This window comes from Schistocerca gregaria, chromosome 8 (genome assembly GCF_023897955.1).
Source record: "Schistocerca gregaria isolate iqSchGreg1 chromosome 8, iqSchGreg1.2, whole genome shotgun sequence".
NCBI lineage: Eukaryota > Metazoa > Arthropoda > Insecta > Orthoptera > Acrididae > Schistocerca > Schistocerca gregaria.
The window spans coordinates 125,334,400-125,361,297 of record NC_064927.1 but is presented as its reverse complement, the minus strand read 5'-3'; the positions used below and the strand labels follow the sequence as shown (position 1 = coordinate 125,361,297).

Sequence of the window (26,898 nt, the reverse complement as noted above, 5' to 3'; positions counted from 1 at the left end):
CAGCCATGATCATTCTGGCATTAAACCTAGAGGATTCTGGAAAGCACGTTGGCGCTGTATATAAATGTTGTAGTAGATTAAGAATTTGAAGCACTTGCATTTCGTGGTCGTTAGGTGAGGAGCATAGTTTAGCATAGGAAAGGATTGAGGAACGAAACTGAACGTTGTCTAATGTAGGGAACCGAAGTGGCAACATATTTAAGGAAAATCATGTCAAACCTGAACCTGGATCGTGGAATTGGGATTTGACCAGAATACTAGTCGACTATTTTAACCACTGAGCACCTCGTCCAGCTGCATGTCATGGCAGAGGGCGAAGAAATTCAATTAGGTCTCAAATGTAAAAGTAAGTTACGGAGATGCATACAGAGCACTAATAGCGACTTACTACATTGCTTCCTCTTTTTTTTCGTGTGCACAGGACAAGTTCTTTAACTAGAAACGTCAATATATCTCGACAACTATGTATCTCCATAGACTAAATACGCATAAGTGAGACTTTCTTCTAGATTTTTAGGGTTCCGTTTCTCAATCGGTGAAAAGTATACTAAACCGGACTCGCATTCGGAGCCGGCGGATGTGGCCGAGCGGTTCTAGGCGTCTCAGTCCGGAGCCGCGCTGCTGCTACGGTCGCAGGTTCGAATCCTGCCTCGGGCATGCATGTGTGTTATGTCCTAAGGTTAGTTAGGTTTAAGTAGTTCTATGTCTAGGGGACTGATGACCTCAGATGTTAAGTCCCATACTGCTCAGAGCCATTTGAACCATTCGCATTCGGAAGGACGACGGTTCAGATCTCCGCCCGACCATTCTAATTTAGGTTTTCCGTGATTTCCCTAAATCTACCCAGGCAAATGACGGGATGGTTCCTTTGAAAGGGCACGGCCGATTTCCTTCCCATCCTTCTGTAATGTGATAGAACCGATGACCTCAATGTTTAGTTCCCTCCCCCAAACCAACCAACCAAAAACGGTACACTTTTTAAGATCACTTTGTTATCCGCCTGTTTTTCTGTCCGTCCTTCTGTTAAGACCATTTTTTCTCAGGAACACGTAGAGGTATCAAGGTGAAATTTATGTCACATAATAAGGTCCCTTGCCGGTGAAAAAAAAATTAGCTTCTAAGTCAATGCAAACAGAAGATATGACATATTTCGACAGTCGCAAAATCACTCATCAAAATCTATCGGATACTTCTCGCTAGACTAGAATATGGTTCAAATGGCTCTGAGCACTATGCGACTGAACATCTGTGGTCATGAGTCCCCTAGAACTTAGAACTACTTAAACATAACTAACCTAAGGACATCACACACATCCATTCCCCCCGCAGCAGGATTCGAACCGCCGACCGTAGCAGTCGCGCGGTTCCGGACTGAGATCCTTGAACCGCTAGACCACCGCAGCCGGCAGACTAGAATACTGAAATTTGACAAGAAGCAGGGTTTCGCAGCACAAATAAAGGAAAAACTCCAAATCTTGTTAATCTGCGATTATATCATACGAAAAGAAATATTTCTTTTGTCATTTGTTGTCAGAGTTCAAAACTGAAATTAAAACATTCTCGGAAGTTTTGGAATGCCCCGGGCGATATGTTGCCAGTACCAATGTCAATAGCAGGCAAAAATCGTTGAGATCCCGATTCCCGGCATGGATAAACTGTCTGTATGCATAATTAAGTTTGTACAGAACCCTCAGTGCGCTAGTCCTACAGGCACCAGGACATTTTTTCCAACAGCGTAGCCCCCTGTTTCAACATCAACAGCGCCATGTAGTTGAGCCGGCCGTTGTGACCGAGCGGTTCTAGGAGCTTCAGTCCGGAACCGCGCTGCTGCTACGGTCGCTGGTTCGAATTTTGCCTCTGGCGTGGACGTGTGTGATGTTTTTAGGTTAGCTACGTTTAAGTAGTTCTAAGTTTAGGGGACATGACCTCAGATGTTAAGTCTAATAGTGCTTGGAGCCATTTGAACAATATAGTTGCAGGTGGGTGCCGGCCGGAGTGGCCGAGCGGTTCTAGGCGCTTCAGACTGGAACCGCGCGACAGGTGCGGTTGCAGGTTTGAATCCTGTCTCGGGCATGGATGCGTGTGATGTCCTTAGGTTAGGTAGGTTTAAATAGTTCTAAGTTATAGGGGACTGATGACCTCAGATTTTAAGCCCCATAGAGCTCAGAGCCATTTTGCAAGTGGATAGTGTCATCTCGTATGGTCTTCCATTCATGCGAATTTGGTTTATATTGTTCCCTTGTGTGACGATATTTCTCGAGATACTTCGATATCTCAAATTAAATAGCTTACACTGTGTAATACAGCAGAGCTGCAATCACAAACTGGCTTACTCGTTACTATAATGTGTCAGGCTATTACGTGTGTCATTCCCAGTAATCAGTGAAGAAGAACATTTACAAGGGACGTTCACTCATACGACCTATAATGGCTATACAGATCGTCATTGTTGCTTCATTGCGGAGGCACGTAGCTCGTGATAAGCGGAGTGATAAGAGTGTTATGTAGACATTTAATAGGAGAGTGACAAAGAAGAGAAAAGAAGTGCCAAGTGCGGACAGCGCAGCCCACACGTGGCCAGTCGTCTCGTCGTATCCAGACACGCACCACCGCGCTATCACGGAGCGCGTAGTGTTGTGATCTCTGTAAGGCAAGCGGTAAGGAGAAGGTGAGGGGGGAAGGGGGACACGTAGCGGCTCGACGCTATGGCCGCTGTCCAGCCGGGCTTTCTCCGCGCCGGTTACTCAACTGTTTCCTGCTGACGTCACGCCGCGCTGCTCTGGTGTAGCCGGCTTACGGAGAACTGTACCTGGCGTGGCCAGTAAATAACGAGGCTGGCGTCAGAAACGTGATTTATTACAAACAAAGCTATAATGAACTATCATCCTCTTCAACATATTCCGCTCTCCTGTTCATTGCTGCATTATGTCTTCTCCCATTCTTCAAAGCAGTGCTGTAGGTCACCCGTTGTCATCGTTTTCAGCAACTCCGCAGTTTTTGCTTTTACTTCTTCACCATACTGAAAATTTGTTCTCTTCAATGTACTTTTCACCTTTGGCTACAGATAGGGAGCAGCGTAATTAGCTCTTCTCTGTAGTATTTATAATTAAAGGTTTCGCCCCCAGACATCCATTCAGTCACGAAAACACGCGTAATATCGAGAAAAAAAAAAGATTACCACTGCCGGAGCGTGTTTTTATTATTCTTGGCGATGTGCGAGTCCTCCAGTGCATCGATTGACACTTGGCTTCTGTGTAGTACTGGAAGGTCACTGTTTCAGGACATGACAGTGAGTATTCTTCCGATGGTCTTTTTGTTCGTGAGAGAGGTTTCACTTTGTCATGTTCAGTTCATCATGTAAAATTTGTCGTACCGTCTTTGTTCATGTTCACCATGTCTGTGATTATCCGAATGCTCAGACGTCACTCGTTCCGAACAGTTTCATTACCGAGGGACGTGGCGCAATTCTTAGCACACTAGTCGCGCATTCGGGTGGGTGACGGTTCAAACCCGCGTCCGGCCATCCTGATTTAGATTTTCCATGATTGCGCTAAATCGCTTCAGGCAAATACCGGAATGGCTCCTTTGAAAGGACACGGCCGACCTCCTTCCCTGATCTTATGGGACCGATGACCTCGCTGTTTTATCCCCTTCCCTCAAATCTACCAACCAAGCAGTTTCATTAATTTTCTGAACGTTTGCTTCAGTTCTTGAACCCACAGACGGACCGGGGCGTTCATCATCTTCAGGCTCTTCCTGACCTGAAAACAGTTTGTGATATTCAAAAACTCGAGCCCGTATCATAGCATTATCATCAAACAACTCCTTTAACATATGAAAATATTCCGGAGGCGAATTTCTTAGTTTCACAAGGAATTCGAGTTCATCGTGCTGCTCAGTTTCTCATGGCACTGCTACGGAACAATCTCCTCTGCAACCAAGGCTTAGATGCAAGTCAAAGCAGACAAACACAAACGAACGGTTGCTGCTCTTGAAGGTTCAAGGTCAACTGCATTCCAATGCCAACCTCCCCCCTTGCCGCTGCGCAATAGGAGGTCCGCAGTCTCGCTATTTAATTGCCAGAGATCGTGTGCTCTTGGGTTTCACCTCTACATCTATCTACACCTATAATCCGCAAGTCATCCTACTGTGTTTGGTGGATGATACTTCTGGTACTTCAATTATTTCCATTCGTGGATCGCACGCGGGACTAACGACTGTCTGTAAGCCTCCGTGAAAGCTCTAATTTTACTGATATTTGCCATCGTGATCGTTTCATGACATGAATGTTGCAAGATGTACGCCTCTCCCTACATACATTTTGAATCATTGTGGTGAGTGGCTGCGAGCTGCGTATTTTGGTTTGTCATCGGTGAGCATTCTCCCACTGTCGTGTTTCTGCGAGTGATGGCAAACCTGAAAGACGACAAATGGATGTTTAAAGACGTTGTTGTTGTTTGCATTTGACAGACTGTAAAAATGTATGGTAGCTGTCAGCACAAAATAACTTGTTATAAATATTTGGATCAAAAATAATACTGTATGCCTAATTTTTTCCGTAACATAAACATACAATGTTTTATGACTCCATGATAGTTACGGGGCCGTCAGCACAAAATGACTTGCCTTAGCGCCATGTATTCCAAACTAGTGCTGTATGACTTATTTTCGCCATAGCATAAATATATAATAGTTCATGCCTACGTTATGTAACATGTGTCATGAACTACATATGTAAGCCAACACAAACGCTTGACGCATAAATATGTACATTATAACTTTAAGCTGAATTCATGTGTTACCATATTATAATAATTTTTAGACTGAGCAATAAACAATTCCAGTGAAAACAACACAAAAACTGCTGAAATATGTGTTGATAAGGAAAAACTAAACAAATGGTGTCTTGCATTATCTCTACAATTTTGATCCAGGACATCGGCCCAAAGTCTGGTGATCCGGAAGTTTACCTTCTTCTCCTCTTACAGACAAGATACTCGGACGAAAACTTCTTTGACCACCAGGTTTCAAATAGCTACCTGCTTGTCGAATGCCACTTCACTGGCAGGCACTAGTGACATCGGCCAGTGAGGCTGCGCTTAGATATGTGTGGTGTTTCTTTACGCCTAGAAAATTTTCGATGCAGTGCTGCACCAACGCATAGTAAACAAAACACGAACTTACGAAGTATCAGACCAGGTGTATGACGGATTGAAGGCTGCCTACCTAACAGAATTCATTGCGTCTTTCTTGGCGTGGGGATTCCGTCAGATGCGAAATTAGCGTTCTCTGTATCTCATGAAACTTTGATAGGAAAAGAAATGGAGAAAAATCTACACGTCCCCCTCGACCTTCCCCCCCCCCCCCCCCCCCCCCACCACCACCACCACCACAAACACCGCATTGTGCATTATAGAGTAGGCAAATGGCTGTAGATATAGCTTCTCGTACTTGATATCTTCTCCGATACATTATGTACACAAGTAGAACCGTCCATTGTATGAGAACAGTACTCAGAGGAGTTGGGACAGTATGGCAAAAATTTGGCGTTACTGGCCTTTAGCAGTAGACGACCGACGCAAGTGCCTTTGGTAACAGCACGATACGATGACGCCTGCACCCCCCCCCCCCCACCCCTCTTGGGCTCTTGACCATTTCGGTTGCACCCTAGACGATTGGAAAACCGTGACGTGGTCGGATGAGTCCCTATTTCAGTTGGTAAGAGCTGATGGTAGGATCAGAGTGTGGTGCAGACCCGGCGAAATCATGGACCCAACCTGTCAACAAGGCACTATGCAAGGTGGTGATGCTGTGGGCTGTGTTTACATGGATTATACTGGGTTCTCTGGTCCAATTGAACCGATCATTGACTGGAAATGGTCATGTTCAGCTACTTGGAGAACATTCGCAGCCATTCATGGACTTCATGTCCCCGAACAAAGATGCGCCATGTCACTGGTCCACAGTTGTTTGCGATTGGTTTGAAGAACATTCTGGACAGTTCGAGACAATGATATGATCAACCAGGTGGTCCGACATGAATCCCACCGTAAAATTTATGGGACATAATCGACAGGTCAGTTCGTGCACATAATCCAGCACCGGAAATACTTTCGCAATTATGGTCAGTTACAGAGACAGCATGGCTCAATATTCGTGCACCACTTCCAACGACTTGTTGAGTACATGCCACGTGAAATTGCTGCACTACGATGGGCAAAAGTAGGTTCGGCATGATATTTGGAGGTATCCCGTAACTTTCATCACATCGGTCTAAGAATGATCTCCACTTTCTCTGGGAGTAAAGGTTTGTCTACTTAACTCAGTTTCACTTTATAATCTCGTATGGTGTTATATTCTGAGCATTTCTGTGTACACGCCAAGAACATTCTTAGGCAGAAAACGGGCGGTCAGACTGGTCAGCGTTGTCAGTTAGCTAACTTTGTGTAGGCCCCGGTTCTGGCGTGTCGGAATTGTAACTGTGCCGACCCTTGTACAATTATTCTGTGCCGCGCGGGGTAGCCACGCGGTCTGGAGGTTCGACTCCTCGAGCCCTCCCTCCAGTTTTCAATTATTGCGTCATGGGAGTTTTTGCTGACAGTATTGACTCACTCAGAAGAAAGTGCAGCAATAAATCAGTGAACAGTAGACGGAGAAACGATGTGTATTTAAGCATTGTGCCTTGGGCAAATAGGTGCACATTGTGCAGTAACTTTCATTTTCAGTAACTCTCCATGAAAACTGAAAGAAAGTATTCAAATCCAAGTTTTAAGATTTACTTGCGGCACATTTCTTTTCTTCACTACATGAGTTCCTCGCAGTAGCTGATACTTCGATATTGAGCACATAGTAATAAGCATCACTGGCATACAGAAACAACTGAAAGAGTTGAAAGCAAATAACTCGCCGATTCCGCATGGAATCCCAGTGTGCTACTACGAGTATTCTACGACACTTACCTCTTTTTTTGGTTGCATTTATCGCGAATCTCCCGACCGCCGTAAAGTCCCCAAGAGACTGAAAAAAAGCGCAGGTGACTCCTTTATATAAGAAGGGTAAACTAACTTATCGCCGCGCGGTCTTAGGCGCTTTGCCACGGTTCGCGCGGCTCCCCCTGTCGGAGGTTCGTGTCCTCCCTTGGGTATGGGTGTGTGTGTTGTCCTTAGCGTAAGTTAGTTTAAGTTAGATTAAGTAGTGTTTAAGCCGAGGGACCGATGAGCTTAGCAGTTTGATCCCACAGAACGTACCACAAATTTCCAGATTTTTCCAGTAACTTACCCTCAAAATGACAGACCAATATAATTAACATCGGTTCGTTGCAAATTCTAAATCATATTCTGAGTTCGAATACAACAAATTTCCTTCAGACCGAGAATCTTATGTCCGCGAGTCAGCGCGGTTTTAGAAAGTGGCATCTACCCCTGAATAAGGAAAAGTCTGGAGTTATTCACTTGAGTACTAAAAGAAATCAGCTAAGTTTCGATTACGCGATAAGTCACACAAATCTGAAGGCTGTAAATTCAACTAAATACTTAGGGACTACAATTACAAATAACCTAAATTGGAACGATCAGATAGATAATATTGTGGGTAGAGCAAACCAAAGACTGCGGTTTATTTGGCAAAACACTTAGAAAGTGCAAAAGATCTACTTAAGAGACTCCTTACATCACCCTTGTCCGCCCTATTTTGTAGTATTGCTGTGCGGTGTGGGATCCGCATCAGGTGGGACTGACGGATGTCATCGAAAAAGTACAAAGAAGGGCATCTCGTTTTGTATTATCGCGAAGTAGTGGAGATAGTGTCACAGACATGATACATGAATTGGAGTGGCAATCGTTAAAACAAAGGCGTTTGTCGTTGCGACGGCATCTTCTCATAAAATTTCAATCAGTAGTTTTCTCCTCCGATTGCGAAAACATTCTGTTAGCACCCACCTACATAGGGAGAATTGACCATCACGATAAAATAAGAGAAATCAGGGCTCGCACATAAAAATTAAAATGCTCGTTTTTCCGGCGTACCGTTCGAGAGTGGAACGATAGAGAGACAGCTTGAATATGGTTCAGTGAACCCTTTGCCAGGCACTTTATTGTCAATAGCAGAGTAATTACGTAGATGTAGATGTAGAAAGCATCGCTCTTGTGAAACTCAGCTTGCCCTTTTGTCACCTGATATACTGCGAACTATTGATGAGAAACAAGCAGATTTCATATTCCCAGATTTCCGTAAAGCATTTGAGACGGTGCTCCACTATAGACAGTTAACGAAGATATGAGCGTATGGAAGTTTTCATCAGTCATAGAAGCTATTCCATTGTCCTCGGCGAAAAGTGTTCATCAGAGACAAGGGTATGGGCAGGAATGCCTCTAGGAAGTGTAACAGGACCGCTCTTATTCTCTGTATACCTATATTATCTGCCGGATAGGGTGAGGGTCAAATGGTTCAAATGGCTCTGAGCATTATGCGACTTAACTTCTTAGGTCATCAGTCGCCTAGAACTAATTAAACCTAACCTAAGGACATCACACACATCCAGGATTCGAACCTGCGACCGTAGCGGTCGCCCGACTCCAGACTGTAGCGCCTAGAACCGCACGGCCACTCCAGCCGGCTGGTGAGGGTCAATCTGCGTCTGTTTACTGATGATACTGTGTGTACGAGGGCTGTAGGAAAATGACTTAGACAAAATTTTTGTTGGTATGATGAATGGCACTAGCTCTAAATGCAGAAAAATGTATGTTAATGCAGATGACATTGAAAAACAAAGCCATAAAGTCCGAATACTGCTTTAGTAGTGCCCTGCTTGGCACAGTCACGTCGTTTGAAGCGATATGAAATGGAAGGAGCATTTGAGGATTGCGGTAGGAAAGACGAATGGTCGACATCGGTTAATTGGGAGAATTTAGGGAAAGTGTTGTTGATGTGCAAAGGAGACCGCATATAGTGCGCTAGCGGGACCTGTTCTTGAGTACTGCTCGAGATTTTGGGATCGGCACCAGGTCGGAGTTAGGGAAGACATCGAAGGAATTCAGAGATGGGCTGCTAGATTTGTTACCGGTGTACATTCGAACAACACGCAAGTGTCCCGGAGATGTTTCTGGAACTCAAATGGGAATGACTGAGAGAAGGCGATATTCTTTATCGAGGAACACTGTAACACTGCTGAGAAAGAGAAAAGACATTTGAAGCTGACTGCATAAGGATTCTATTGCCACCAACATACATTTAGCGCAAGGATCTCGAAGATATGATAAGAGACATTAGGGCTCGTACGGAGGTATATACAGGGTGAGTCGCGCAAGACGTAACACTCCCTTTATTCCGGGGGCGATTGCACGTATCGGCATGCTGTTTCCATCGAATCATAGCGGACTATGGGACACGTACGTTGGTACATGCACAATAATCACAACGTTTATATTGTCCGAGATAATGAGGCAAGTATATGTTTTTTTTAAATGGAACGCTATACTTTTTTTACCATCATTCGAACGCTCTGGAAAAGATGCGTATAGTGATGTAACGCATGTTGCTATTGTGATTCAAACTTTGCTTAAAAGAGAGCGGATGAGAATTTACCTACATAGCGTAGGTCGTGCGTGCTGCTCAGAGCACGGCAACTCGGCCTGTGGGTCGCGCGAGGGGTGTTTACAGTCTGCAGCCGTTTCCGACCGCCTCGACCTTCAATCGTACAATATTTCACAGCGTCTTCTAAGCCAAGTTTTAATCACAATAGCAACATGCGTTACATCACTATATGCGTCTTTTCCAGAGCGTTCGAATGATGTAAAAAAAAAAAAAATATTGCGTCCCATTTAAAAAACATGTACTTGCCTCATTATCTTGGTCAATATAAACGTTGTGATTATTGTGCACGTACCAAAGTATGTGCCCCATAGTCGGCTATGATTCGACGAACACCGCTTGTCGATACGTTCAATCGCCAACGGAATAATGGGGGTGTTACGTCTTATGCCACTCACCCTGTAGATAATCGTTTTTCCATCGCTCTATTTGATACTCGAACAGGAAAATAAATGATCGGTAATGGTACAGGGTACCCTCCGCTACCCACCGTACGGTGGCTTCGGGAAGATGTATGTAGGTACATGTTATATGTCGATTTATTAATATACTCTTTGTCTTTTCGTGTTTTATTAATTCTTTAGCCGGCCGAACTGGCCGTGCGGTTCTAGGCGCTACAGTCTGGAGCCGCGTGACCGCTACGGTCGCAGGTTCGAATCCTCCCTCGGGCATGGATGTGTGTGATGTCCTTAGGTTAGTTAGGTTTAAGTAGTTCTAAGTTCTAGGGGACTAATGACCACAGCAGTTGAGTCCCATAGTGCTCAGAGCCATCAATTCTTTAATTTTATCTTTATTAAATATCTATCAAGCATTCTGTAAACTATGTACTGACTAGTTTACAAAAAGCTTTGCCACGCATTGGCACACGGAACCTGATGAATAAATAAAAAGCAAAAAATAAGTAAATAAAGCTCCGCCCGCTGAAGTCAAACACATTAAGTGCCACAGGGAGAACGGATGTGCGGAGGGGAGAAGCTGCGCTCTCAGTGCTGGCAGCACATGTGTGTGTGTGTGTGTGTGTGTGTGTGTGTGTGTGTGTGTGTGTGTGTGTGTGTGCATTTCCGCGGCAATCATTCTTACGACTGTGCGAATCAAACGTGAGATTTGAGAGGCCATTGTAACAATCGCGATCACCCCATAACTAAAGACTAATAATGTTTTCATTCACAAAACTATACTATAACACATACTGATTCATAACAGTATCATTGAAATCATAGTCTTGTAACAAGCAGTTAAGTCAGAAATGATCGCGTAATGGCCAGAGCGTCGTTTCTCTACAGGTAACTACAGCATTGACGTTCCACGGACACTTCTCGTGGTTGAAAAGCAACCGCAAACGACGACTCACAGTTTTTTTGAACTATTCCGTACGGGTAATTTGCTGTTCCCGTTACAGCAGAGCAACGGATCTCCGATCCTTTCCTCGAGGAAACAAGCTACAACGAGCTGTAGCGAAGTGCCTAATAGAGAACATCCTGAAAGCGACTTTGCCACTTTATGGGATACGTAACCCATTTTCTAGCTACTTCGGAGCTTTAGCTCAACATCCCATGTAGTCGCAGTCAGCCACTACAGCGGATATAATACATTACTCTCTGTTTCTCTTCTCCAGTTTCGGACAACTTTGATACTCCTATTCCAAAGCAAACAAGTAGTTTTGCTTTAACTTGGTCTATAACTTCCATTTACAATCACAGGACGTACGAGTGTATGACAAACCACTGTATTTAATTGCATCACACTGCATCTACATCCACATGATACTCTCCAAGCCACATAACGGTGTGTCGTGGAGGGTACTTCTGGCAGCACTGACTGACCTTCCCTTGTGGCTCTGTGAACCCATCTTCACGTGCTTGTTTTGTGTTGCTCTTTGTTAGTTTTTCTTTTTACGACATTTACGTTGTAATTGTGCTTTGTGGTCACTAAAAGCGTGGAAAACATAATACGAAAGTAAAAGAAAGCCAAATAATAGAATTTTCACCAAACGCAGCAGAAAATGTGGATGGAACAATTCCTTATTTTGTAATGAGGAGTATTGTATGACACTTCACGCCGTTCAAGGCTCACATTTTTAGAACCAGGATTCAAATGGCTCTGAGCACTATAGGACTTCTCAGGTCATCAGTCCCCTAGAACTACTTAAACCTAACTAACCTAAGGACACCACACACATCCATGAGCGAGGCAGGATTCGAACCTGCGACCGTAGTGGTCGCGTGGTTCCAGACTGCAGCACCTAGAGCCGCTCGGCCAGCAGCCATGGTAAAATATAGTTTACACGTTATGATTGTCTAAGACTTAAAAAAACGTTGTCACTGGAGTTATTTCATAAGTTTAATTGTTTGTGAATTGCATTATAGTGTGCTGTTAAATGATATAGCCTTATCTAAGCATCTTAATGTTACTAAAAAAGCTGTAACTAGCCACATTGACTTAGTCATGTAGTATGGATTCAAGTCTTTCAATTTTATGAAAATGCATTTCTGTTTTTTCCAGTACATATAGGTTCTCAGATTTTGGGCGAGTATTTTGTAGGCAGGAAGTTGTTGTACATTGAGTATATGTTCTGCAGTGCTTAATTTTTCAGGCCGATGTGAACGGGAACATTTGCAGCTTTCAGTTGCAGTAAACAAGAACAAGTGGACAGTCTTGTACAATGAATCGTTCCGTTTTCTTCCAGTTGTTATTTCATGAGCTAATATATGACGAAAATTATTGTTACTGGATCACGCGTCATACATTTAATTTTTATTCATAAGATTCGTGGGATCGAGGGATCCAAAGCTGCGTTATTATGTAACGAGTAACTAGAAAATTCACAGAAAGCTCACGTGAAAATAAAAAAAGGGTTCTCTTTTGTATCTATCTATACATATTGTAAATTAACATTTCCCGCTGCGGATTCTGTCTATATTTTCATGCTCATCTGAGGAAATTCTGGAGGGATTTTGATACGGTCTTCACTAATAGATAGACCGTTTCATGACGAAAGTTTCAGTATAAAATTTATTACGGCTTCGGTGCACAAATCGTCCTGGCGTAGATACTTAATATTGCCCGTACAAAGAAATTAAAAATATGAAACCAGCACAAGAACATAAAATAGATTTACAACAGTGTGTAAAATAAATAATACTTTACGACACAAGGCTCTGTACTACTATGAGAGCCGCACGGGATAGCCGTTCGGTCTTGGGCACCTTGCCACGGTTCGTGCGGCTGCCCCGTCGGAGGTTCGAGTGCTCCCTTGGGCATGGATGTGTGAGTTGTCCTTAGCGTAAGTTAGTTTAAATTACATTAAGTAGTGTGTAAGCCTAGGAACCGATGACCTCAGCAGTTTGGTGCCATAGGAACTTACCATCACCACCATCACTTTACTGAGAAAAAGGAGAATGCTTCAAGGAAGCCTTTCGAGTTACATTTGGAAGTCTAGAATATATGACTCTCTTTCACTTTTGCTATAATCCTCTTGAAAATGTAACATACCGAGAAGTGCACAGATATCTTACAACAGTTGCGTTATCCATCTGCAAATCATCCTTTCATATACTGTTCATGGAGTAAATGTGGCAATTCCTTTTGAATTAATCTATGTTAATAACCAAAAATTCTAACAGTAAGTACACGCTCAGGGATTACACAGAATTTCTAAGTGAAAAAAATAGAGATTAGGAGAAGGATGGAGAATGGAATCGGTGGTCCCATTCAAAGAAACCAACGTACCATATACCTTGAGCGATTTAGGAAAATCACGGAAAACCTATGTCTGGATGGCCACATGGGCATTTAAACCGCTGTACCCTCCAGAGTCAGAATTCCGAGAGGCTTAAACAACGGCCTGCACAAAGATGCGGAACTACGTCTGCAGACTTGCCTGAGCGCCCTCTTCTCGCTAAGCACATTAACACAGAGAGTTGCCAGTCCGGAACCGCGCGATTGCTACGGTCGCAGGTTCGAATCCTGCCTCGGGCATCGATGTGTGTGATGTCCTTAAGTTAGTTATGTTTAAGTAGTTCTAAGTTCTACGGGACTGATTACCTCAGATGTTAAGACCGATAGTGCTCAGAGCCATTTGAACCATTTGAACTAAACAGCTAAAACATTAATACGGTCTCTCACGAAAGTTGTCTACCTAATGGATTCTAAGGCAAGGGCAAATTTGACTTTCAGTATTTCACACAATTAATTTAAAAATTTAAAATGTTGTCGTAATCTGCTAAATAAGAAGCTTGATATTACGTAAAATGTTTGACACAGTAAGTATTAAAGTCAGGGATTGTGTACATGTCTTGTGGCAGCGTAGGTAACGACGCGTGTATTACCCAGACTATATTCATCCAGTGTTCGAGAACGAGAGCACTTTTCTACTTCCAACAAACTTTCCACATAATTACAAACCTTTTCAAAACTTTTTGTTGCTGACTCCCGCCACAAAATAGTGACAGGAGAGAAGTTTATCAGTTACTACATTTTCGTTACTCATGCAGTTAATCAACGTCTCGCATGACATTTTAATTTATTACTGCTTCAGTACAAACTGTATTTGTAATAGATTTGCAGGCAGTATCCACATATACCAGCGAATTACTACAAAATTATATTACTGAACGACAACAGGTAGTCTAGGATATATGACGTAGTAAACATTGATATGCGTGAGTAACTAGCTTTCCTTAAAACAGAGCACAAATTACTTAGACTGTAGTCATGTAGTGTTTGATAATGAGAGTGGGTAGCACCAGTTTTGATATAGACATTTTGGCTAGTCTATGGGTCAATAAACCGAAACTTATAGAATCAACATGATTAGGATTTTCGCTGGCCATTGTGGCCGAGCGGTTCTAGGCGCTTCAGTCCGGAACCGCGCTGCTTCTACGGTCGCAGGTTCGAATCCTGCCTCGGGCATGGATGTGTGTGATGTCCTTAGGTTAGTTAGGTGCTAAGTTCTAGGGGACTGATGACCTCATATGTTAAGTCCCATAGTGCTCAGAACCATTTGAACCATTAGGATTTTCGTATTCAGTTATGAAGGTATCACACGCCTAAAGTAAAATATTTAGCGCATTATCTCATTTGTAAAATAATCTGACGTTTGAGGCTGTTTTATATAGAATAGTTCAAATCCTTAAAGAACTACGGGTGGAGCGGTGCTATTGGTGTTTTAACAAGGTGTAATAAACTCGTTTCTGGTGTACAGCTACATGTAAGTGTTAAAGCTGCCCGAGGCGTTTGCCAGTAAGCAGCAAAAGTACGCCGATAAAGTCTTTTCCGTTATTACTAACGTGAGTCCCTTAACGTATAGCTAGTATTCAAATGCGGCCGTAGAGGCTAAAATATACTTTAACGTGCCGTCATGTGTATGGAGCGCCAAGTGAAGACTTGGCCGCGTTAAGGTCGGACTTCCCCTGCAGGTAAACGTAGCTGCGGAATGAGCGCTGGTTTCTTCTCCGACCATGTTTACTGTCGGATCAGCTTTTGCGGAAACGGTGTTCGGAAGCTGAAAGGCTGAAGTAGGACGCCGGACAGGACGCTTGCTTTCTCGGCAGGGGCTGCCTCTGTAAGTAGCGAGCACTGACCCACAACCTCACACCGACACGGCAGTGAAGCGGTGACTCGGCTCCTCTACAACACAAGACAGGGGTCACAGCGATTGGAGGAGAAACTGGCTTCCACACCGTTTATGTGTAGTAGGCGCGTGTAGCGGAGCGACTTACGTACTCCAAGATACAGGTATCAAATTCGAACGCAACTTATACCGTGTGCTGTCTGAGCGAAAGTGGGGATACGAATGTTTGCCGTAATGTAATGCTCGCAAAAACATGGAACAAGAGTAGGAATTAGTATGTCGGTTTTTTGGTAGAGTAAGGTCGTACGTCCTAGACAGGCTTCGGAGGTAGTTATGTTTTAAATTGGCGTTACCTTGTGTGCCGCAAGAATGCAGTGTTTCGGGGTATTTTTCTTGTGTATTCTGCAAGGAATGTGATGACAGATAGTTAGGAGCACAACGGCCCTTGTAAGCGCATGATCACTTGCTCTCGGGAAGTAGTGGGAGCGCAGGAATATGAGCATTGCCGTTTGTGTTTTACATAAACAATGAAAATCATTTCATTGTTCCTCAAAATATTCTTTAAAATTTGTACTGATTTACAAGCGATAGAAACAAATTTAGAAACATTTTTTTCGATTCTGTTTGTTGCAATCGCAAAAACAGAGTTTCAGAAGGCTTCATCATTTTCCTGGAGGACCTATGACATTAGCTGCTCACGCACATTGTTTGATATAATAGAACACAAAGATGTTATTATGCCATAAATTGAACAGTGATATATTAACTGATATTTTTCGCCACGAAACAGTAAATTGTCTGAAGTGTTGAAACGTCCTGGCAGATTAAAACTGCGTGCCGAATCGAGACTCGAACTCGGGAGCTTTGCGTTTCGCGGGCAAGTGCTCTACCATCTGAGCTACCCAAGCACGACTCACGCCCCGTCCTCACAGCTTTACTTCTGCCAGTACCTCGTCTCCTACCTTCCAGACTTCACAGAAGCTCTTCTGCGAACCTTGCAGTTGGTAGAGCACTTGCCTGCGAACTGCAAAGATCCCGAGTTCGAGTCTCGGTTCGGCACACCTTTTTAATCTGTCAGGAAGTTTTATATCAGCGCACACTCCGCACCAGAGTGAAAATCTCATTCTGGGAACATCTCCCAGGCTGTGGCTGAGCCATGTCTCCGAATAGCCTTTCTTCCAGGAGTGCTAGCTCTGCAAGGTTCGTAGGAGAGCTTCTGTGAAGTTTGGAAGGTAGGAGACGAGCTGTAGAGTGAAAATCTTATTCTGTCTCAAGTTTTGTGTGACAGCTAGAACTGTTATAATGAATAATGATGCTATTTTTCTCTTATTTTCTTGATTGCACTGATGACTTGTGGCATTTAGATCCGCTACAGCAATGTTAGCGACACGTCCAAGCGGCTTCTAATCAAATTGTGTGCCTATGTAGTTTCGTCGCAGATGTGCGACTGGATTTGTAATTTTCTATCAGAAGGTCACAGTTCGTAGTAACCGATGGAAAATCATCGAGTAAAATAAAAGTAGTATCTGACGTTCCCTAAGGAAGTGTTATAGCACCTCATCTGTTTCTAATCCGTATAAATGGCTTAGGACACATTCTGAGCAGCCATCTTACATTGTTTACAAATGATGCTGTCGGTTGCCGTCTATTAAAGTCATCAGAAGATCAAAAGCAATTGCAAAACGATTAGGCAAGATGTCTGTATGGTACGAGAAGTACCAGTTGCCTCAAAAAACTAGAGGCTCTCGACATGAGTACGTACATTATATCCACTGGTTCTGGAGGACCTATCGGAACGGACCAACTATTAACAGAGTTATTAGATGTTGTGCAGAGGGATGTGAGATCAGCACACACTTCTCCCAGCAGTTGTCAGTTTACGTAATCAGGAACCGCTACTACTCGGTCAAGTAGCTCACGGGCCTGAGTGCACACCGCTCCAGGCCTCCCACCGAGTAAAAATCTCTGGCAGAACCGGTAATCGAACCCAAGTCTTCCGCATGGTAGTCAACAGCGCTGAAGGCTCTGCTATGGAGGTGGACCCTGCAAATTAGTGTTATAAAGAATCTGTTACAATATAAATCAATCTTATTTCAAGACTGTCGATTCAACTACGTGCATAAGGATTACAATTAAGAACAAAATTGGAACAATCATATAAAAAATGAAGTTGGGAGAGCGAGCCTACGATTGCGTTTTATTGGCAGAATAATTAGAAGAAGCAACAGGATAGCTAGAGAGATTGCTCACACTACGCTTGTCCGTCCTCTTCTGCGCGGTGTGGGATCCTTGCCGGTGGACATCGCAAAAATTCAGAGAAGGGCAACTAGTTTTGTATTATCGCGGAATACGGTAGATTGTGTCACGGATATGATAGCCGAGTTGGGGTAGCAATCATCAAAACATCAGTGTTTTTTGTTGCGGCGAGACGTTTTCATGAAATATCAATCATCACCTTTTTCCTCTGAATTCGAAAAGGTTTTATGGCTTCCACCTACGTAGGGAGAAATGACCATTGTTATAAAGTGTTCATTTTTTGTAGGCGTCGTTGAAGAAGAGATTTTTAGAAATTCCAACCGTAAGGGGGTGAAACAGAGGATGGAAGGCTTTCCGGAAATATCTCGCTGTTAAGGCAATTTTGAAGCTAGAACAACGAAAGTTCGTATTTGGTTTCTTAGTCAGAAATAAGAAAAAAGGTCTTTCATCAATTTTGGAAATTCAGCTACTAATGGGTAAAACAGTGTGTAGAAGTTTTTTAAAAATAAATCATTACTAACGAACTACTAAAGCATTTTTAAAGCTACATGTTTGTGACTTGTTATTTGATGTCTTGGTTAGAAACAAAAAATACGTGTTTCAGTGTTTTCGGAAATTAAACCCCTAAGGGAGTGAGCAAAGAATAAAATATTTTAAGAAAATGTTTCATTGTATTAAAAAATTATTAGAGGTTATTCTATGAAAACTGATATTTCACTTCTCGGTTGCATGTAGGGAAATATCTGTTAGGGGATGAAAGTTTCTAAGGAAATATCACCACAAGAAACATAAGTCGTGATTGACAGAAAGCTTCGTTCGGAAAAGACGTTGCTTCTACGACCTTAATTAGCGTGAAAAGTTTAGAAGGTATTGAATTTGCGAACAATGAAAAATTTTGCAGACCATACGATCTACGCGAGCGAAACGCCGGCGCGAAGCTGTTGAATTATAGTTGCAATTCGGTACAACAGAAAAAGGTTCCTTTCATGTTAGGAGAGTCGGCCGCACGAATGTGGTACCAGAAGAACCCCTCGGCTCTCGTGCTGAAGAAACTCTTCCGCAGGTGACGGGGAGAAGCCAGCCAGAGCTGGTGGAGAATTAGCAACGTCCCGGACGTGGGTGGTTGCACGGTTGCTGACTTCCCGAATGCGGTGCACAATGGGAATGGGAGCGCAAAACCTGCGATGGAAACCTTGCGCCGGATGCCTCGTATCTCATCTGTGCAACTGCTTCCTCTCTTCGGGTTCTCTAACGACTGCCAAGAGCCACTTTCATTCACCGCTTGAAAAACCCGCTGTCCGTTGCCGAACTTGTGATTAAAATTCACCTGATGCTAGCCGGCTCCTTTTCGATTTTAACTTCTTCCCTCTATTGTCTCCACTAGCGAACCTTTTGAATAGTTGGAATATTATCACTGTATACCACACTTACAATGTACTACTTAACCCACTGAAACGCTCCTTCCGTCCTTGCCTCGGAGATCCCCCGTGCCAAATTCTGTCCAATTGGTGCGTTAGAGGGTCAAAATCCCGAGCTGGTTGGTGGACCCTGCCAATAATACCCCATAGAATGCTTCCCAGATCATCTGGACTCGGGATTCGTCACTGAAGACAAGCCTGCTCCAGTCAGTGAGATTCCAGGCCGAAGACGTGTCTGGAGACAACCTGGACGGCAGTTGAATGCCAACCCGACTGTCGCCCGCCATGCAGCCCAACAACCAGGGTTCCATTTCTCTTCATAGTGGGATCCCTTTGGTTGCCATCCGCGATAACTTTAGAGCACAGCGGTATGTGGACGATATTCTACATGTTTTGTTGCCCTTCATGGCAAGCCATCCTGGGCTTATATTTCAGTAAGATAATGCCCCCACCCCCTTACACGGCGAGAGTTTCTACTGCTCGTCTTCGTGCTTGCCAACGCTGCCTTAGCCAGCAAGGTTACTGAATCTTTACCCAATTGAGAACGTTTGGAACATTGTGGGCAGCGCCCTCCATCCAGTTCGGGGTTTTGACGATCTAACCCATCAGTTGGACAGGATGTGGCACGATATCCCTCAGGAGGACATCCAACAACTGTATCAGTCAACGCCAAGCCCAATAACTGCTTGCATATGAGTAGGAAGTGGATCAATACGTCATTGACTTGACCAATTTGTGTTCTTCTCCTGACAAAATCACTGTATTTTTCTCATATTGTAACCATTTCTTTGTCTCTGCGTGTACGTCACATGTACAGATTTCCGTCGCTCCGTCGCGTTCTGATAATTCCTTTGTAGTGTTTTTTTTCCGTTAGGTTGTATTACGTCGCGTAGTTTGTCTGACGCGCCGCACACCGGCAGAGGTGCATGGACTATGGCCGCGACCGCATTCTGACTTCGCCGAGCTAGGTGGCGCACTGTTTAGCACACTGGACTTGCATTCGGGAGGACGACGGTTCAAACCCGCATCCGGCCATCTTGGGTTTTCCGTGATTTCCCTAAATCGCTTCAGGCAATTGCCGGGATGGTTCCTTTGAAATGGCACGGCTGACTTCCTTTCCGATCCTTCCCTAATCCGATGGGACTGATGACCTCGCTGTTTGTTCCCCTTGCCCCCAATTAACCAACCAATCCAACTTCGCTTGACGCCAAGGGAGCTCCGATGACGATGATGATGTTTGGTTTCTGGGCCGCTCAACTGCGCGGTTATCAGCGCCCGTACAAATTCCTAACCTTTGCTCGGTCCAATCTCGCCACTTTCATGAATGATGATGAAATGATCAGGACAACACAAACACCGAGTCATCTCGAGGCAGGTGAAAATCCCCGTCTCCAATGGTTAGCACACTGGACTCGCATTCGGGAGGACGACAGTTCAAACATGGGACCCCGTGCTCTGGAAGCGAGAATGCCATGGTCGACTTAATCTGGGCATATGTTGCACCTCCTGTGTCATCATAGACGATTAGGAATCGTTCTCTTGCAACGTGTGCGTCTGGCCGGCTACCACTGAGACCACCACACCGCCACGCATGGTTACAGTGGTGTTGTAAAGTAGTCGACTGGAGGGTTGCAATGGCGCTCTGTGTTTTCCGTGATGAGAGGAGGTTCTGTCTGTATGCGAGTGGTGGACGTTCGCGAGTGTGGCGTAGAGCTGATGAGCTGCCTACTCCAGAGTGCATTCGCCCACGGCACACAGGTCCCATCTCAGGGTTCATGGTGTGGGGGTGGCGCGGTCACATTTGGAGTTTCTGCTTGGTAAAGTAACCAGTACATTTCACCCACTGTTATCCCTGTGCTACTGTCATTCCTTCAATAGGAAGGTGATGTGCTTTTTCAACACGACAATACACGTCCCCATACGGGTGCTGTGACGCAATGATCCCTTCGTGTTGCACAACAACTGCCCTGGGCAGCAAGATTACAAGACGGCTTGCCAATTGAACACGTAAAGGGCATTGTGTAACAGGAACTTACTCTTTCTCCACGGCCTGTAAGGCAACAAAAGGTCAAGATGATTGGGACAATCTATCGCAGGATGCGTTTCAAGCACCTTTACCACCGTTTCGATGCGAGAATACACGCCTGCGTTACCGACAAAGGCTGGTGTACTGTATACTTATGTTACTGTTTGTGCCATGTGTGTTTCATTTGGTGTGAACTTGTAAACTTCTGCAATGATGAATTACCCGTCATCTCACTCGTCAATAAAATAACTATACGATGGAGGATGTGGCATTTTTTCTGCAGTGAGTATTCATCACGGTGACTATAAAACAAAAAATAACTACCCCGCAGCATTCGCTAGTGCTACACACGTGTTAAAGTTATCTATAAAAACTGTTATTTATTACGGAACTGTTGATAAACGGCCCTAGTGATGTTACTTTAATCTCTTGTTTCATAATTACAGACGGCGCGACTGAGAAACACCACGTTGTTCAACCAGTACTCCACATCTCGAAGAGGCTTCTCCAAGACGAGTTTAATAAGGTATGTGTTCATTTCATCAGTATTCGTTTCGCTGTGCCCTAACAAAAAGGTGTTTTGGCAACTACTGTTCAAAAATAAAGTCTAGTTATGTGCAATATTTAGTTCGTTAAGAACTCGTGTAATCAACGAGGAGCGAAATAGAAGTGACCAGGCTTAACTTAAACGAAAAGACATACAGCATTTGTGGCATACATCTGGAAACCTATCGAATTCATGTCCCGCAGAATAACTCATGTTTGCGTTTCAAATGTGGACCAACACGCTACAAGTAGGTGAGCATAACGTTTTGTCTCATCGGTGCGTTTACCGTTCCTACTTTGCATAATCTGATCTAGCCATGCGTGATCAATTTCTGGCATAAAGGATATTTTCAGTCTGAGCGCTTTGCTTCCGGATTATGTGGGACGATAATTCATGAATTCCATGTAGGCCATCATTAAAGCAGCTGGGGTTTTTGTGGTGCCCCAGCAGTTCATGTATCTTATCATGGCGTGTCTTCTTAGCCACATGCATTTGATTATCTTTTCACTGGGTTTCTTAGCCTATTTTACCCACAATAATAGACGGTGGAACGGGTTCTTGCAGATCATGAAAAAAGCTGCGAATTGGATCTAGAGTGTCAGAAGCATCTGATAAATCTCGCCTCAACAATTTAAGGAGTGATGCGTAGTTTGGGAGTGTTACCAATATGATTCCCCCCCCCCCCCCCCCCCCAAAAAAAAAACGAGGATTCACACACATCAGATTTAAGACATAATAAAAACATAGCTGTTGTGTTGTAACGAAATGTTGGTCCGAAGGCTCGTAGTGGCTTCTAGCCTGGCGGTGTGTAATTACAGAAAGGGAGCCACAGCTTCCTGTGCGGCCAGGTGCCCGCGGATAACGGGGCAGCAGCAGAAGTCTCGTCCTGGGACTCTGGAGTGATAACCTCGGTGGCAGTACGGGAGTACGCCACATCTAAATGTGCCTACGTAAACATACCTGGTGCACTTTAGCGCTTGGAGAGTTACGTGTTAGTTGTTTACGTGAACAGCAGTTCGTCTAACGGAGTGTATCTACATTTTCATTTGTGCTGCTTAATGACCCTACAATATGCGGCGGAGGATACCAGTATTTGGGGTACGACTACGAGCGTAATTTTACACGATGACCCTTGTCAAGTAGTTCATAAGCGGTTCGATATACTGAAACACGGATTTTTACAAATAAAATCACTTAAAAAGACGTATGTTTTATTGCTTTTTATGCTATTTGCCGAGGTACTGTATAAATCCTGATTATTTTTTACATGAAACGCTATACTCTTTTTTGCCTGAACTATTATGAAGAGGAGCGGAGTAATATGACGTTCGGTAATGGCAGTGCTACAGACGAATGCTGAAAATTAGGTGGACTGGTAAGGAATAAGGAAGTTCTGCGCAGAATCGGAGAGGAAAGTAATGTGTGGAAAACAGTGAGAAGAAGAGAAGAAGAAGGGACAGTATGATAGGACATCCGTTAAGACATGGGGGAATGACTTCCACGGTACTAGAGGGAGCTGCGGAGCGCAAAAACTGTAGCAGAAGACACAGACTGGAATACGTCAAGCAAATAATTGAGGACGTAGGTTGCAAGTGCTACTCTGAGATGAAGAGATTGGCACAGGAGAGGAATTGGTGGCTGGCCGCATCAAACTAGTCACATGACTGATGGCTCAAAAGAAATGGCAGTGGTGAGACTTACGGCAGAAGCAACGGCGAACTGTACGTTGAAGTGACAAAAGTCGTGGAATAGCGATATGCACATGTACAGATGGCGGTAGTATCGCGTACACAAAGTATAAAACGGCAGCGCGTTGGCGGTTCAAAAATGGTTCAAATGGCTCTGAGCACTATGGGATTTAAGATCTGTGGTCATCAATCCTCTAGAACTTAGAACTAATTAAACCTAACTAACCTAAGGACATCACACACATCCATGCTCGAGGCAGGATTCGAACCTGCGGCCGTAGCAGTCCCGCGGTTCCGGACTGAGCGCCTAGAACCTCGAGACCACGGCGTTGGCGGAGCTGTTATATATTCATGTGAAAAGGTTTCCGAAATGATTGTGGCCGCACAACGGGGATTGACAGACCTTGACGCGGAGTGGTAGTTGGAGCTAGACGCAAGGGACATTCCATTTCGGAAGTCGTTAGGGAATCTAATAGTCCGAGATACACAGTTTCTTACTAGGGTAAGTGCCGAAAATACCAAATTTCAGGCATCACCTCTCACCACGGACACGCAGTGGCCGACGGCCTTCGTTTAACGACCGAGAACTGCGGTGTTCGTGTAGAGTTATCAATGTTAACAGTCAGACAGACTTCAGCACGATATTCCACAGAACGACGTCCAGCAGCTCTACCAATCAATGCCAGGCTGAACAACTGCTTGCACAAGGGCCAGAGGTGGACTAATGCGTTGTTGACTTGCTCGATTTTTTAAGGTCTTTCTCTTCTTCTGAAATTGTAATCATTTGTTGATCTGTACATGTACGTCACATCTATCAGTTTCGGTTTCATTCGTATGATTCCTTCGTGGTGCGTCGTTTTTATTGCCTTGGAGAGCACACACTCCGCAAGCCACAATATAGCGCAAGGCGCAGGGTACGTTGTTCCACTACTAGTCACTCCCTTCCCTGTTCCACTCGCAGTTGGAGTGAAGAAAAACAACTGTCTACACTCCTCCATATTCTTGCTGACGTACTGTATTCACATACCGTAATATGAAGGTACATTAATAAAGCGAGATGAAGGCCTATAGTTACAAACTTCAACTTTTACTTCAAAAGTATTGTCTATCACTGCTGAGGTACTTGCCCCACTGCAACAATGGCGGTGAATGCCTGTTTCGTAAAGTTACTGGGGCTGCGTTATGAACCAGTTCCGAACGTACTGCATGATGTCCTCGTCCGAGTTGGGTCGTTCGCCCCTAAGAACTTTCTGTATGTCACAAGAAGGCGCATCACAGCAGTGAGGCAGCTCAGGGCCTCCCATTTCAATGCCTGCAGAGTTCATTAACTGCATTTGCTGTACAGGGTCTTGCATTGCCATGGAGCAAAATGGCCCCGCGGGTGAACTGCCCTGGTCGGTCTGACTGGATCACTAAGAGAAGGCTGGTCGAGGTTCAAATGGCTCTGAGCACTATGCGACTTAACTTCGGAGATCATCAGTCGCCTAGAACTTGGAACTAATTAAACCTAAGTAACCTAAGGACATCACACACATCCATGCCCGAGGCAGGATTCGAACCTGCGACCGTAGCAGCAACGCGCTTCCGGACTGAGCGCCTAGAACCGCTCGGCCACCACGGCCGGCCCTGAGGTCATCGGTCCCTCGGATTACGCACTACTTAATCTAACTTAAAAGAACTTACACTAAGGACAACACATACGCACTCATGCCCGGCCCGGATGGAGGACTCGAACCGCTGACGAGGAGGGGGGGGGGGGGGAGCCTTCTTCTGCAGGCAATGCAATTACGATCCTCTCAACGGTTTTCATTTTACACTCTCCAGTTCTCTTCTCTTTCAAAGCACCTTGTGAGCAAAATTCCGTTATTTGCTACCGCTTCTGGCGCCGCAGTTCTAAGAGCCAGCAGTGTAGAAGCAGAGCGGGATCGCGCTTCACTGTGGCCTTCTCGTTACTTATGGCAGCTGAGGGCGTGCTGTTAATTGGAGTGCGGCTTCTGCGAGATAACTGTACCGACACGGCAAGGCGAGGCGAATGCCGACTGGCGAGTACGGCGCTGCGGGACCTTAGCTGGCGGCTGCTCGCCTTTCCGTCCACTCAATGACGCGAGAAGGTCACCTGTACACAAACACCGCCATATTCTGCTCCACCACTTCGTGCTCACTGCTCCAATACGACAGCAGCAGCGCCTTTTCTATCGTTTCAGCGGTGACGAATCGTTAGCACGTAATACTTAGAGTAGCTAATAGAAACATTAAAAGAATGTTTGCAAGTAAACAGGACGCTACAGCTTACACGAGAGGTACACCGCTCCGCATGTCCAGCCGGGCCATCCACAGCCATCAGAGGTGTACACATTCGGCTTCTAACCTGCCCAGACCTGCCTGTTAGCCAGGCCGGCAAGCTGCCGCATATCGTCAGCAGAACGGCCAGGCTGCTTTACTCCCATGGAAGCCAAGCTGTGTGCAACCCAAGCAGACTAAAGGTGTCTTGGTTGCCTGTCCGTTTTCTCGCTGTGCTAAGCTGTGTCGCAGTTTACTGTATGTGCTTTCATTAAAGAGCCATGAGTAGGATTCGGAAGTCAACTGCAAGTCTTCTTTTTTACCCAAGTAAAGCAAGACGAGTTTCATGAAATATGTATTCATTTTGGGTCATTGGAGTCCAAAAAATGGTGGATTTTATTTGTCCTTTTATTCCTTTTCGGCGTATTTTAGCCTTATTTATTTACTTCGATGTGAACGGTTTTCTCTGCAAGTTTATCCCCTTTCGACTAGGACTGGGTATCCTCAGTTCCAACCATCGTCAGGTCAGCTCTAATAGACGCTTGCTGTAGCAAGCAGGCTCATCTCTGAAAGTCGAGATCCATTGCACCTAGGAAACTGGCTGGCGTTGCAGTTTAATCGACATTTTTCAAGTAAGGTTTCGGAAGTCTAGTTTCTGTAACCTTAGTGTGTTCCAGCCAAATATAACCCCAGTTATACCAATGTTAATTACTTCATCCAGGATTTGTAATTTGGATATGCTGACTTTAATCTAAATGGCCAAAATAATTCACACTAAATTTTGCAAATACGAAGCTCGTTATTCGTGTTGTGGTCATCTAAAAAGTGTGTGTCTGGAAGAAGAACCTTTTCATTTTTGAAAGAAGAAGTTTTTCTTTCATACTACGTTGCATACGACCAGAATGTGGTTTATAATACTTTAAAAAAATGATTGAAATGGCTCTGAGCACTATGGGACTAAACTTCTGAGGTCATCAGTCCCCTAGAACTTAGAGCTATTTAAACCTAACTAACCTAAGGACATCACACACAACCATGCCCCAAGCAGGATTGGAACCTACGACCGTAGCTGTCGCGTGGTTCCAGACTGCAGCGCCTAGAAGCTCTCGGCGACTCCGGCCGGTCAGCTTAAGGAGATTTCAACATAAACTTGTCTACCACTGTCTAGCATTACTGTTTTCCAGCTTATTTACAATTCACATGCGTACAAGTGTACATTCATTATTTCCTGCAAGGAAACAAGGGGGACGAGCCTGATTAGTAGGCAGTCTACCTGGCCGTCTGAACACCTGTACTTGAGATTCTCTAGCTAAGCTGTTGGAGAAAGTACACTTCGCTGTTCGTGAGAGGATGTGGATACGACATGACGGTGCACCGCCTCACTTCAGTATGGATGTCCGCAACCATCTTAGTGCTGAATTTCCTGGTGGCTGGATTACAAGGAGAGGTCCTATTGCATGGCCTGCTTAGTCAACCGACCTTAAACCCCTTGATTATTTCCTACATGGATATCTAAAGTCCTT

At 44.5% G+C, this 26,898-nt stretch overlaps 1 protein-coding gene across 1 annotated transcript in view; it reads left to right on the top strand.

The window, feature by feature from the left end:
- LOC126284351 (uncharacterized) overlaps positions 1–26,898 on the top strand; it is a 265,261-nt gene that overhangs the window by 62,065 nt on the left and 176,298 nt on the right. The window contains exon 2 of the mRNA XM_049983216.1: positions 21,307–21,386. The gene's annotated coding sequence lies outside the window, so the exon portion shown is untranslated. The remainder of the gene's footprint in view (positions 1–21,306; positions 21,387–26,898) is intronic.